The sequence below is a fragment of the Suricata suricatta genome, chromosome 2, assembly GCF_006229205.1.
Source record: "Suricata suricatta isolate VVHF042 chromosome 2, meerkat_22Aug2017_6uvM2_HiC, whole genome shotgun sequence".
NCBI classification, from domain to species: domain Eukaryota; kingdom Metazoa; phylum Chordata; class Mammalia; order Carnivora; family Herpestidae; genus Suricata; species Suricata suricatta.
In genome coordinates this window covers 70,053,007-70,068,831 of record NC_043701.1, presented here as the reverse complement: position 1 = coordinate 70,068,831, position 15,825 = coordinate 70,053,007, and the positions used below count along the sequence as shown (strand labels likewise).

Below are 15,825 nucleotides of genomic sequence, written 5' to 3'. Positions count from 1 at the left end.
TGTCCATGTATTTTAGAAGGCAGAAAAGATAACTTTATTATTGTGCCCTTTTTTTTGTTTCAAGGACAGACTACATCTGATGTATTTCAAAGGATATATGGAACTTTCCATTTTTATTCTAATTATCCTTTTCCAATGATGTTTAATGTTGTCACGTACAGTGAGGCCGTAAAGCATGAGGATGCAGATGTTAATGAGTGCTTCAAAAGAGTGTAGTTTGGGGAATGCACAGGATGGCAGACAGGAATATTTGCCGCCCCCCACCTCTGAAGGGATTTTCAGTTCAGCAGTGCTCAGAGGACCTGTGTCTATGATTTTGGTGAGTTTACCTCAAAGACATTTTCTGTTTCATCCTTTCTTTATTTTCCAGGCAGCCTTTAAGCAACAAATTTACATGAGAAAATCATAGTGTATCAACTTTTAATTAAAACTTCACACCCAAAATGCATTGGGATTTAATTTAAATATTTAATTGAAACACAACTTTAAAATGAAGATACGAAAGAAGGAATATGAACTAAGCTATCGCGTGACACTCTGACTTAACCACGACAAGCTCACTGACAGGTCACTAGGCAGGGGCTTTCCTCACCCAGAGACCCCTGAAATTTTCTTGCTAATGAGTAGCCCCTCCCACAGTTTCTGCAGGTACTAAAACTCAAGTCAACCAACATTGAAATCATGATCCCCTAATTCTCCTGTTTTGTCTACTGTGGCAAGAGACACGAACATCTATCTAGTTGTTAAAGCCTGAAGTCCCTTTTTGACCTATTCCTTTCTTCTCCTTAATAATTCAGTGCTTTTAAGAACATGCCTGGCACACAGCTCTGCTTATATAAGGACAATGCTAATTGGCCGGGTAATCAGAATTTCTTTGTTACATAGAGTTTGAGCCAGGAAACGAGCTACAAAAAGTAGTGGAGTCAGATCAATTCCAGAACACAATAGGAGAGATCACCGAACTCTTGCTGCAGAGGGAGTCACAGGTCATAGAAAAGCCAGAGTTGTGTTGAATTCAGAATGTGATTACAATAGCCTCTGAATTCTTGTCTCTTCCCTGAGACAATAGTAAGAGAATTCTTGTCTCTTCCCTGAAAGCTGTGTGTGTGTGTGTGTGTGTGTGTGTGTCTGTGTGTGTGTGTTTCCTCTGTTCCAATGTACTTGGCCACAAAATATGATTTCTGGGTTTTTTTTAAGTTGTTTTTTAAAAAAATGTTTATTTATTTTTAAGAGAGGACAAGCAGGAGAGGAGCAGAGAGAGAGGGAAACAGAAGATTCGAAGCAGACTCTGAACAGACGGAGAGCCAACGTGGGGCTCAAACTCACAAACTGTGAGGTGATAGCCTGAAGTGAAGTCGGATGCTTATCTGACTGAGCCACCCAGGCGCCCCAATACAATTTCTGTTTTTAATATTCCCACGTTACTTGAGGAAATCTGAGCAAGCCTCTCCTGCTAAGAGCCAGCACATAGATGATCTTAAACTATAATATTAAAGAGATATTGGTAGTGATATCAAATGTACGTTAATGGTTAGAAGCATGGAGTTTGGATTGAATCCTGGCTCTGCCACCTGCAGGCTGTGACCTTAGGCAGATCACTTAATGTCTCTGAACTGCAGTTGCCTTATACGTAAAATGATGATTGGGGCTTATCTCATGAGAATTTCCCATATATTTGACTGGACTTTTTCCCTTTGGGTTCTTCTTTTGATTTCTAAGAATATCACATTTTATTATGAATAGCTGCTAATTTTATATGCATTGCATATATTTTGAGAGCCATCTTTGTGTGTTAATTTTATTTTACTCCTGGCCTTGTCTATAGATAAGAATTATCCTGATCATCTGCCATACTATTATGAGGTCAATCAAAGAAATTGTTACATACCAGTGTAATGAGCATAAATGGAGAAAGACTGTTTTCCATTCACTTCCAATTTCCATGGTTTATTTTTCTAAACGTAGATTTGAAAGTAGACAAGAACTTGCAGGAGGACCACACCCAAAGTAATCCACAGTACGAAAAAGATATTTTGTGTCACTTTTTCCCAAGGATCATATACTTTTTCTTCTACATTAAAGCATGCATACAATAACATTTCACGTTTGGTATAATAAGAGTAAAGTTTATTGTTCACTTTTACCTCAAAGATGAACTGTAATTCTTATTTTGATCGTGTCACTAATTTGCCTGTAACTGCTTGCTAAAAATAAATCTCCTTCCATTCAGTGGCCGCTGCAACCAGCTTATTATAATGGCTGTCGCACAGACCAGTAGTGAAGTTTCAGGAATTTGTAAGCCACTTAACAGGACACTGGTAACTTGAAATTGAAAACAGTGGAAATATTTACACCAAGGAAATCAATGAATGCCACAAATCAGGGCTGGGTTTTCCTCTTCTTTTTTTGTTTTTCCAGAGAGCTGGCTTTTGAACACCTATTAGCACACCCCTGATACCATTCTTCCATCATCTCATGTTTTCCCCATTTTGAAACCGAATGACTCTTTCTAACCCCAAATTAATCCACTGAAACATTTGGCTGTGATGTTTATTCCACAGCAACTGTAAATAGATTTATGAGAGGAGCCTGGAATCTTATGTCCTTTGTGAAAAACAAGAACATAAATCCTGTCCGCCCAAAATATAGGCAGAGTAAAGAATGTTGCCCTGTCTTCCTTACGCCATCTGTCATCATAGGTAAAATTTCAACTAAATCTTTTGAGAAATCTGAATAGAATATTTATAAAGCCTTATATTACAGGTTTCACTTAGCAACTTTAGTTTCAGAAAAAGTAGATTTTCATCCAAGAAGAAAGCAGAAACCATCTCTAAAGGAATATACATGGAGATCATGGAGAACTTTTTAAGTTTTCTTGGCAAATGTGCAAATCAAAAAAGATTATCTTCTAATCTCATTCAGACTGCCTTTGAGAGAATTGTTAGTTGATTATCTTCTGGTAATGATATTTGGGGGTTCATAGAAAAACCTAGACATATTCCACTTTATCATATGTTTGATAAGGAGAATTCTCATTAATAAAATATGAACATAACAGAGATAAATGCAATTCTGTAACTTTCTGAGATGCTTTGTTAATAGAATCCTTAAAATTAGTCTTCTTAAATGCAGAGTGAGAGACGGGCCTGTTACATTATATGTATGCATTTATTTTTTTCTTGGGTAAATAGACGATAATTGTATTACTCAGTTACATACTTAGTATCTGTTTCTCTTTCCAAGGGGCTGCAGAACTGTTTCCAGAGTGCCTATGCGATTTTGCACTCCCACAAGCAGATATGACCTCTTCTGTCATTCCATATCCTCACCCACACTTGGTATTGTCTCACGCTGGAAGTTCTGACGTTCTAGTGAATCTGCGTATCTCTTTGTAGTTTTCGTTTGCATTTCCCTGATGACTGATGATATTGAGCATCTCTTGCAGTGTTTCTTGCTGGCCTTCCCTTTTGCCCCCAGATTTTTTCCTACATGTATGTATCATGTGTTAATAGATAGGCTGCCTTCAGATGCAAGCAAATGAAACTCACTGGGTTGTTTTGACCAAAAAGACGCTTTATTCAAAGAATACCAAAGAAAGGAAAGAAAGAAGAGTTGTCTAATTGAGTTTGGGCAAAGAAGAACCCAGAGCATCTTTCCAGGTATCTCTTAGTATAAGTATGCAAATAGATATCTTTCTCCCAGAGTTGACATTTAAGTGACTCAATTCTGCAGCCTCAATACATCATGACTCTAAATTCTAAATTTCTGGAAGACTCTTATTGCTTCTATTTGAATTAAGATCTTCAGAAAAGTTTTGCTTCTTAAGTGCTTTTCCCTTAAATCATGGTGGAAACAGTCACATTTGACACAATTTCCTTTGTGTTACAGTTTTCTCTCATTTGTCTGATCTTAAAGAATAGCTCGTCCTCACATTCAGCTTTATGTGGTCATGATACAAGTTCTAAATGCACAGGGGAGAAAAATGGAAATCTGCCTCACACCCACTTCTTTGATGATTCCTGTGGAGAAGAGCAGCAGACGGCCAGGGCAAGGCGCTCCCCGGTAGCAGGCGGAGACTGAAGACACAGCCCAGGGTAGACGGGAGGAGAGCCTTACGCAGGGGAGAAGCTCACATCAGAGAAAGTGGACCCTGGCTATCCCAGGCAGCGAGCAATTCTGCGCCTGAAGAGGCAAGTGCGGCTGTCACCTCATAAGAATTTCTAGGTAGGTCATTGGGAATTAAGAGACATCTTGCTTAATGATCTTATTTTCTTGGTCAAGAATGGTTGTTGTTTTTAAATTTTTAAATGTTTTTATTTATTTTTGAGAGAGAGGGACAGACAGAGCGCGAGTAGGGGAGAGATAGAGACACACGCGGAATCCCAAGCAGTTTCCGGGCTCTAAGCTGTCTGCACAGAGCCCGCCGCAGCCCCCCGCAGCCCTGACGGGGTTCTCAGGGCCTCAGGGGGCTCTCAGGACTCGAACCCACAAACTGCGAACCAGGAACTGCCGTAGCTGTGGTCTGACACTCAACCGACTGAGCCACTCTGGCACCTCTCTTGTTCAGGAATTTTGATACTAAAAAGAGCGAGAGTGGGATCTGAAGAAATAAGAGAAGAAAGTAGCCTCAATCAGCAATGGCGACACGAACCAAGGAAAATCTGTATTTGGCAGGCAGTGTTGGATAGAGGCACCAGGACAGGCTGTAGTCCACAGGGTTGCAGGGACACCACTTGCGTTGTTTTGTAATACTTTCTATTAAACTCTAGTAATCTGACATACAGACCTAAGAGGAAAAAAAAAATCAAAATATCACCAAGACTGCAAATTTTTTAGGAATTCACTGTGGAAAAAAAAAAGGCTGAAGTGATTAAAGAAGGTTGATGTGACCCACCATCCGGGTTTTTTCTAGAAGAGTGACAAGTAGAGCCTAGAGTGTGAAGCTTAATGACCTCAGTGTTTTTAGTTTTTGGTTTTGCTTGTAAAGTCCTTCACTTTAAGAAAAGGATACATATTTGTGTCACTTGCTAATGTTTTACTATTTTTAACACTGCTGTTGGTATTTCATGCACTGTGAAACCTATCTTATTATGTATATTGTGATGAGATATATTATTAATCTTATTGATAAGGTCACCAGTATGATTAATTTGGGGTACGGTCTCTAAAATCCTCATCTTCTTTGTAAGTTATTGAGCTATTTATGAAAATAAACAAATTGATGATAAAAATATAACTATATGGAATTATAAATAATTCTAGAAAATATCTCTTTTTTGCCACAATGAACACCATAAAATCAATGTTTTGATGACCTAGCTGTTCCTTTCTCTCCTACATCCTTATGTGTAAAATAAGTATCTTTAAACATACAAACATTTCTAAGAAGCCCATCGAGCTTACATTGTGAAAACTACCTATGGACAAAGGACGGCTTTCTGAGAAACGTTGTACTCAGAAATCCAATCCTAACCATTTACTGTTTATGTGACATATTGTGTTTATTCTTCTTATCTGGAAAAATGGGATGATGATAATAGTGCTAGCTTCAAGGAGTTCTGAGAATTAAAAGTTAATGGAAGTAAAATTCTTAGGATCAGTGAATGAGAAACTCTATGAACTTCTTTCTTTCCTTCCTTCCTTCCTTCTGCAACTTGAATTGATCTACGATGATGCCTTTCATCATGACCCAGATCTCTCAACTTCCTGCAATTCAAAACTATTCCCCATTTCCTACTTATGCTGAGTTATGCTCTTGTGAGAGAACAATGTTCCTGTCACATAATCCATGCTCTGTTTGCTTCTTCACTCTAGACGCCTTCCTTTCCTGTATCTCAAAAACCTCTGTACATCCTACAAGACTTGCTCATCTTAAAATACCACTTCTATATTAAACCTCTTTGACCCTTCCTGGTTCCTGTATATTTTTTAGCATTTTATAAATAACCCCTATTAGCATGAGTCACATTGTTTGGTAGTTTTAGTCATGTACTTATTTGTCATTTATATATTCCTCTACTGTAATTGAGCACTTCCAGGATAGCAGCCATATCTTTCTTTCATTCTCACTCTAATATCTAGTACTTACAGTATTTGTTCAGTAAATGAAAAATTTGGAGAAGCAATAAATGAAGTAGTCCATTAACTAATCAAACACCTATGAGGAAAATGCTCGATAACAAATACTAAGAGCTAATATTCATTAAGTGCTTATGAAGTGACATTCCCTGCCCCACGTGCTTTTCTCATTCCATCTTCCTAATAATCTTATGATATGAGGCAACTGAGGATTGGGCCAGCTAATATGCCTGAGTGCACAGCTAGTAAGCACTAAAGCTGACCTTTGAGCCAGGATATCTGACTATAAAACTTGAGTAATTAACTTGATATCATTTTTTGTTCGTTGGGTGATAAATACAAAAGGCATTCATGGCTGCATAGCATACATCTCTATACAATGACAACTATAAACATATGCAAACATTATGAATAATTTCCTCCTTTATATTTTCTATTTATCTTGAGCATTATATCCCCTAAGAATGGACTTGCTCTGATATACTAATAAACACCTGCCTGATCTAAGTGTAAGGGTTAGTTGCATTTTACTAATTCGCAATGATTGATTACTTTCTATAATAAATTAAATGTTGTGCTTAGATACCGTTTTTAAAAATGGATTTGTAAACTCTCTAACATTGGGATTCATGCTTTAAAAAATAATAACGATTAGGTCCTCCTCCACATTCACTTTCTTCTCCCATTTGCTATGAATTCACTCAGTTTTTCATTTGTTTAATGTCTGACTAAAGCAATGACTAGTTTCCTAAATAGTAATCTAAACCTTAGAAAAAAAAGAAAACAGAAATCATTGGCCAAAGTCCATTTGTTTTTGTTACATATGCAATTAAAAACATATATTTATTTCTAGAAACATAATGCAAATGTATTATATGGAGACCATTGTGTGTTGATGAACTCTTCTCTTAATAGATTTTGATCTAAACTTGGCACCCAGGATTCAGTGAGCTAAAACTGACTCAGCACCGTTTTGGTTGAGTTTTGTTTTTATGTAAATTTGATATATTGGGCAACATTTAAAATTCGAGAGAATTCATACAAACTTTAGGTCCCTGGTTTCTTTTACAAAAATTGGAGTGGGCCATACCATGCCCGCTTTTCTTCAACACAGTAATTCACACCTCCTGAGCAGTGGTAACCCCTTGAGACCATTGGTATGATCCCATTTCCCTTCGTCCTCCCCACTCATTAAGTTCAATCCAGCTCAATTCTCTTGGTTATATAACCTGCCCAATTCCTGAAGACATTTAATTTTGTAACCCTTATTCCAAGCTGACTTTGTTGAATATAAGCACTACTAAATGGTATTTATAACTTATTACCATTCATAATTATTAACTGTCATTATGCCATTATTCAATAATACTCTTTGTTTTCTGCTTCTTAAACTTTAAAATAAATGGCAGAGGAGATACAAAAAGAGCTAAGCTGTTTTGACAAGCCCTGCAATATCTTTGGATTTTCATACCCGGGTCATAGTGTTTAATGAAAGTGACTAGTCATCCTTGACATGCTAAGAACCGGGGAGGAACACAGGGAATAAATTACATGGCCTTCAGTTTGACAGCATCAATGTATCTTAAAGTTATAAGTTTATAACTTCAATTTCTATTTTCAAGTGCAACAAAGAAAATGAAATCATGCATGAAAACTTCTAGAACAACAAAAGGGATTTTCTTGATCAAAGAAAATTTGGAGATGAGATATGACAGAGACAAATTGTGAAGTCTCAGGTAATAACTTTTTTTACAAAAAGATATTTTTAGCATCTTGAGTGGAAGTCATATTTTTATTAATATTTTAAATATAATATTATTTTGCCAATAGTCCCTAATACACAGGACAGTTACAATGACATTATCTTTGTTTAGAAATATCATTTGTGAATTCATTAAATTTATGAATATTGAATGTCTGCTATGTACACTATTACAGTGATGAGGTCTTCAAGTAGTTCATAGTCAAGTAGAGGAAATGTATACATCAACAAAAAATGTGTTTGAGAGTAACAAATGTTGTTATGGGAAAATTGCTTTGGTAGTTTATATTGGTTAAGGTCTAGTTTTAGAGAACAGAATTTGTTCTGACTAAAACAAGCAGCAAGAGATTTATTATGGACAAATAGGATACTTTGGAAAGCTGGAGATGAAGGCCGTATGTTTGCAGGGTGATGTAGAAAAGACCACCAACTCTGAATAGAAGTGAGGCGTGATTTTATTTACAGCCACATGCTTTTATTTACGGTTGGGCCAAACCTGATCTCCCTGGTGTTAAGGAGCAGAGAATGGCCCCAAGCAAAGGCAAAAGTGAGATTATATAGACAGAATACGTCATTATTTAGTTAACCAATTACAATCCACAGCATTTCATTACAGCCAATTACATTATAACACCCAGACGTTAGTTTTGGTGAGAACCCATTATTTTAAAGTTCTTAGTCTTTTAAAATGACCAATCATAGTTAGAAACCTAAGATGTCTAGGAGCGAGGTGACTTTAACCTCACCTTGGACATTGCCTTGGGCAGGTCTTAGTAGTAAAGGGGTGGGTTGCTTACAGAATCTTGAAAAACAAGTTAAACTTTAGGTCACAATGTTCGTCATGGAGTTACATTCCATAAGTTGACCTATAACACTGTAACCTGAGCATGTGGAAATAATTCCTAGAGCTTCACCACAAAACCAGGCTGCCAAGGAAGCAGTCGCCTTACCTGTTGAATACAGATGCTGCCCCCGATAGCCAATAGAGCCAGGACGTAGAGTAATGGAATGATATTTTCAACGGTGACACTTCGCCAAACTACATATGCATTTGGATGTGACAGGTAAACAATACAGAGGAGAAATCAATTTTAAAAAGAAATCTTCTATTATCAGCAGATTTGGAGAGAGAACATTCAGTCTGAGAGTGGATAAGGAGAAGCAATTCAGTTTTGATTGTGTGGACTCTGAGGAGTCTTATCAGGCACCCAACAGAAATACCATGGAAACAGTTGAATATATGTCTGAGGGAAATAAGATTTCAAGATGTAAGTTCTGTAACTGTGAAGTTAAAGGTGGTGGTGGAGGTTGTGGACTTGTTCAGTCTGCTTAAAGGCAGAGGAGAGAGATGAGCTTGAGCTCTGGAAAGGGCCAGTTTACAGAACGGGTATTAAAGGCAGAATCTAGTGAAGATGGTTGAGCAGTGAGCTCTAGAATCCAGCGTGAGACATAACAGGAGACAGATAAAAAAGTATTTTTTATAATAAGAAGTACTAAAATGGGGCAACTTCTTTGAATGCTACAGAGAGGTCATGTAAAACATGAAGATTGTCAATTGTTTCCACTGTTGGCAAGCCACGACTGGTTTGACACAAACAAAGCCTTGGAAGTGAGAAAGGCAGAAAGTAGATTGCTGTGGATTGAGGAGTGGTAGGTAATGAATCAAAGTCAGTAAGGAAAAAATACACTCTTCTAAAACACTTACCCGTTAAGGTAAAACTTAAGATATTCTGATTCAAGCCAGAAAAAAGATTAAGACAGAACTCTCCTCTCTTTCTTTTTTTATTTATTAAACATGAAGAGAAATGTGTATATTTATATGCAGAAAAGAAAGACCACAGTGAAAGATAAAAGTCGAAGAAAAAGAAGGAACATGGAATACTTGATAAAAAACACCTCTTCAGATGATGAGCCTTGGAAGGAATCATTTTCCCCGCCAGATTATAGAAAAAGAAAAGGGAAGTGTCAGATGTAGGTATTTAGTTGTAGAGGGAAGAAGGAGGAAGTCACTCTTGAAAGCCTCACATCTTTGAGATGTAGGATATTGACAATCCTTAAGTGGCTGTGACTTGCAATCACTAAGGACCATGCAAAGACTGTGCTGGCCTATGGAATCTTGGTCTCTCCCTTGAGATGTGCCTCTACAATCTGGCGTAGGGAATGCATCCCACCACACTGCTCCCAGCGTAGGAGATCAGTTTCACAAAAAAGTGTAACTGGTCCAAGTCTCTCTCCATTTTGTAAGATCTTTGACTATTTCATGAACCCTTTCTTCCATCTCTGTAAGAACCAACATCTAAAGTAAGATTTATGGGCCAAGGTCAAGGGTGGCTAAAGAAGTAAACTCTCTGTGTGTGATTTCAGGAACTCATGTGATTATTTTACTTTACTCTTTGAACGCTTCTTATGTTGAGGTACACTTTTGAAAAAACCTGTTTATATTAATCTTCCTCAAATTCTGGTACTGGTACTACTGCTACAAACCATAACTGTATTTCTTAAATTTAATATCCAAGGAAGAATAATAAGCCAACAGTAATTTGTATAAAGCCTATATAGCAAATATGCTAAATTTAAAAAAATCCTAACTCTAAGTATGCTCTAATAGTAAATGAGACAATAAAAATTATAGAAATGGGGCACCTGGATAGCTCAGTTGGTTAAGCATCTGACTCTTGATTTTGGCTCAGATCATGCTCTCACAGTCGTGAAACTGACTGAGTTGGACAGGCTGAGTGCTGAGCATGGAGCCTGCTTAAGTTTCTCTCTCTCCCTCCCTCTTTGGTGCCTCTTCCCAGTTTGTGTGTTCACGCACTTGCACACATACACTCTTTCTTTCTCTCAAAACAGAAAAAGTAGAAAGATAAATGGAACATACGAGGTTATTAGAGTGTATGTTGAAGTAGATTTGAGATAGTCAATGTCACACCCCCAGACTGAATTTCATACAGTCTTCATCTTACCTATCCACATTCACCCTTATTTTAACTTCCCTTTATGGACACTTATTTACTTTCTGCAAAAAAAAAAAAAAAAAAAAAAAAAAAAAAAAAAAAAAAAGGAAGAAACAGTGTTACTATACAGGCTGTGAGAAGGATAATGGCCACTTTGGAAAGCTGATGTGGCTAGTGGGAAAAGAAAGGTGACTCAAGACAGACACAGTAGTTGTGGACTAGCAGTAAAGGCATGAGCTGGGGTGGGTGCCTCTGTTCTATAGTCTTCCCTAGCATCTTACAATATCACTACAAACTGGCCTTTAAAAGGATTTTGAAAGCAGTGTTGATTACAGGTATTAAATGTAATTAGATTTTTCCACATACTATGAAAAATTATTTTTGAGTCTATCTCTTTTCAAAATACCAACCTGATGTTTCAAATTAGCGAGTCCATTTATAGGTTAAAATATATTGTACACATCATTGCACAAGCTATTTATACACTTAACATTATTGTGTTGAACATGTAGACATTTAAATCTTGCCATTAACATTCTCTGGAAACAAAAATGGAATCAATATAAATAAACATAGGAAAAGAACAAAATATAGGGTCCTACAAAATCAAACATAAATGAAAAAAGAATGTAGAGCTGGTGATACCTCAACAACATGTGTTTAGGAGATCATAAATATTTTAAGAAATAGTAGTTGAGAGCAGAAAAATTGACAGAAACTGAGATATATTTATCCACAAGCTGTTAAATGATCATTTCCTTGATTTTTAGCATCTTGTTCTCTCCATATCTACCTTATGTTTAACACACTCTGGTAAAAAAAAAAAAAACCACATTCTCACTGGAAACAGTTTCTTGAGAGTAGTTTAACCTTTAAAAACATATATGTGTGTGTGTTTTATATTCATATTTCAAAGATTGATTCATTTTTTCCCCAACATACAGGATAGCCTTTATCTTTAACACCTTTTTCTATTCATTGAGAAATAATTGGGAATAATGGGCAAATAAAATTATATATATTTGAAGTATACAAGGTGATGATTTGATATAAATAGACAATGTTGAATCATTACCAAGACCAAGATGATTAATGATTAATGCAGCCATCACATTGTGTGTGTGTGTGTGTGTTTGGTGAGAAATGCTAAAGATCTATTCTAAGCAATTTGGGAGTAGGTAGCACCATATTCTTATCACCTTCTTTTTTTTATTTTTTTTCATAATATTTTATTGTCAAATTGTTTTCCATACAACACCCAGTGCTCTTCCCCTCAAGTGCCCTCCATCATCACCTCCACCTGTCTTCCCCTTATCACCTTCTTGATTGCTGTGACAAAGACATTTGACAAAAAATGTAAAGTATTACATAATGGTAGAAAATGTTTATTTTCCAGGAAATTACAAAATGCTTACCACCTGTCCCTCTCCCCAGAACACCCACTATTAAGTTTATTGTGATTCTTTCCCCTCACCAAAATATTCATTTTTCGTATACTTGCAGCCAGTTTTAAATTTACTTTCACAAAAGGGATCTGAACATACAGTTTTGCATCTTTCTCTTTTCCATTAAAATAGGTCTTAGAGATATTTTCCTACTAGTACATATATCAACATTTCCTTATTTATACTATGGCTGAGTATAACAGTATATTCATGTAATGTATTACTCTGTCCTCTTTTGATGAACAACATTTTGGTTTTCAACATTTGCTCTTATAAAAATTTCTGCCCTGAATATCCTTGTACATAAATTTGGACAAATTGATAGATTAAATTTCTAGCAAAGGACTAAAGGTGTAAGTATTTTAAGTCTTGGCAGACATTGTGAAATGCCTACCAGAAAGGATGGAGTAATTTATATTCCTAACAACCATGTATGAGACAGCCTACTTATCCACACCCTGGCCAGCACTGAAAAAATCAGGTATTTTAACTCTTGTACGTTTAATAGGATAAAAATAATTTTTTTTCATAATTTGCAGGTCTTCCATTGTTATTGAGATTTAACATCATTTGCATGCAATCTACTATCATGTGTATTTTTATTTTGAGGATGCCTTCCTTTTTTTAAGAAACTGGTTTGCTCCTGCAAAGGAAAAAGAGAGGGACAAACCAAGGAAGGATTCTAACTATAGAGAGAACAAACTGAGCATTGCTGGAAGGGAGATGAGTGGGAGGGGGGAAAAAATAGGCGAGAGGCATTAAGGAGGGCTCCTGATGAGAGGAGCACCAGGTGATGTGTGAACTGGTGAATCACTGTGTTGTACACATGAAACAAATATAATACTGTATGTTAATGATGCTAGAGTTTAAAAAAAACTTACTAAGAAAAAGAAATTGGCTTCTTGATCTTTTCTTATTGATTTGCATAAGAAGCTTTTAGTAAATTAAGAAAATCACCATTTTGTTATATGCACACTTTTTTATCAACTTGTTACTTTTCGATTTTATTTTTGGAATTTATTGTCACCTAGAAGCTTTTTTGTTGTTGATTTTGTTAAGTCAAGTTTTTCAATTTTTAAAAAATGTTTATTTATTTATTTGGAGAGAGAGAGAGTGAGCAGTGGAGGGGCAGAGAGAGAGGGAGAGAGAGAATGCCAAGCAGGCTGCATACTGTCAGTCCAAAGCCCTATGTGAGCCTCAGACTCCCGAACCATGAGATCATGACCTGAGCCAAAATCAAGAGTTTGACGCTTGGGACCCCTGGGTGGCTTAATCGGTCAGGCGCCTGACTCTTGATTTTGGCTCAGGTCGTGAGCTCACAGTTTATGAGCCCGAGTCCCTTATTGGGCTCTCTGCTGTCAGCACAGGGTCTGCTTCAGATCCTCTGCCCCACTCTGTCTCTGTCCTTCCCCCGCTCATGCTCATGCATGCTTGCTCTTTCTCTTTCTCTCTTAAAAAATAAACATTAAAAAAAAAAAACAGATGCTCAAGCAACTGAGCCACCCACCCAGGTGCCCCTCAAATTTTTTAGTCTGTTCATTAATGGCTATTCCAAAAAGCCTTTCCATGTTCCAATTCTATGAATAGATTTTCTCATCCTTTCCTCGGTTTTTTAATCACCTCAGTTTTTCTTTGTGTTTTAATCCTTTGGGCGTTGGAAACATATCTTTTTGTTGTTGTCGTTTGTTCCAATTAGCATTACTTTCTATACCACTTACTGAATAATAATTTTTTGTACTTGAAAACTTGACATGCCGCTAGGTGCTTGGGTCTTTCTCTCTATATAAAAAAATCTGTTTCATTGTGCTGACTCTCTTCCCCCTGGATTATACTGCCTTGGGTATTTTCATTAAGAATATAAAAGTTTTACCTGGTGACTTTGCTTTGAAACACTTTATTCAATTGATTTTTTGGTTGTGACTCCCTAGAGGCGAGCAGCAGTGGAAAATACCTGACTTTCCCTCAGCACCTGTATATGTCACCTCACCGAATTATGTAATTGATTTCTAATGAGAATTCTTCTGTGAAGGTACTAATTATCCAATATCACAGATGAAAACAAAAAAGCAGCTTCACAGAGGTCAAGTGTCTAGTGCAAAGTCACATAAGAAGTGGCAGAGCTAGGGGCGCCTGGGTGGCTCAGTCGGTTAAGCCTCCAACTTCGGCTCAGGTCAGATCTCACGTTCGTGGATTTGAGCCCCACGTCAGGCTCTGTGCTGACAGCTAGCTCAGAGCCTGGAGCCTGCTTCCGGTTCTGTGTCTCCTTCTCTCTCTGCCCCTCCCCCTCTCATGCTCTGTCTCTCTTTGTATCAAAAATAAATAAAACATTTTAATGAAAAAAAAAAAGAAGTGGCAGAGCTAAGATTCAAACCTGTATGTGTCTCACCCTAAAGCCTTTGCTCTCTCCCAATCCTACAGTTTCCACATCTCATGTTAGATGCAAGGTCAAGGACACACAGAGACATGGTCATTCCGTAGCATTAAGCATCACACCGAGAGCTGAAATTTGACACAGACTGTTAAATATGATAAGGGAAGGAGGAGCAACGAGCATGGGAGTCCTCAATCTCCCAGAGAGCAGAGAATATTTAAGTTGGAGTACAGGGTATGTGAAAGAACATAAGGAGGAAAAAAAGTCTCCAAAGGCAGTTTGGGTCAGTTGGTAGAGAGCGTTGATTACCTGGCTAGAAAGATTGTATTGTATTTATAACCTCATTAGACGGGAAGTTTTTTTCCTTCTATGCAAAGGTGACTGCTCTTTTCATTTGACTAGGGCAAGGGTCAGCAGAATATTTCCTGCAAGGCAATTTGGACCAGCCCACTTTTGTTGTTGTCATAAGTAACACATACGGAAACACAACTATCCCCATTTGCTTACGTATTGTCTGTGGCTGCTTTGGTGTTACCATGCAGAGTTGAGTAGTTGCATACAGCCTGAAAAGCCTAAAAATCTATCTGTTGTAGAAAAGGTTCAGCAACTCTTTATACTAGTATGTTTTCTCAAAGTCGCACTCTAGCTGACCTGCATAAACAGATCAATTTTGTTTATATGAATAAAATGTCAGCAAAAGGACTTTCAACAGTGACTATTTGGTTCTTCAATGCATGTCACCATCTAAAATTGCTTGAGGTATATTTGTACTAAAACTTGTTTTTATATAATGACACAACTGAAATCATTTGACGTTTTCAGAAAAGTAAATAAAAGATCTCTTGAAACATAAATTGATCAGTGAAGTTGTTTGTAAGGCCTCAATATGTCATAAAATACCCTGGAAACCACTCTTGTAAACTTTGCAGTAATATGAAAAATTTTAGAAATAATCCAATGGCTATGTCATAAATCAAAAGCCAAGCATGTAATAAATAGTGCCTATACTGTGTGAATTATGTTACCCTTGTTCAACAAGAGGAGGCCACATGGACATTAATGGTTCTGATTATTTACTTGAATCATTATTAAAACCCTTGACTCATTAGCTAATTAGTATGAAGTGCAGTTGTGAGATGTAGAAGAGGAAAAATGTCGCTAGAGTGCATCACAATTGTTGTGGTGGCAAGAGCTGACCGAGCACAGAGCAGCTTT

The 15,825-nt window shown here is 37.0% G+C and overlaps 1 long non-coding RNA gene across 1 annotated transcript in view; it reads left to right on the top strand.

Moving 5' to 3' along the window:
- The first annotated feature begins 8,738 nt into the window (after positions 1–8,738).
- Positions 8,739–15,825, top strand: part of LOC115306474 — a 196,228-nt gene continuing 189,141 nt past the window's right edge. The window contains exon 1 of the long non-coding RNA XR_003915340.1: positions 8,739–8,904. This is a non-coding gene — a long non-coding RNA (uncharacterized LOC115306474). The remainder of the gene's footprint in view (positions 8,905–15,825) is intronic.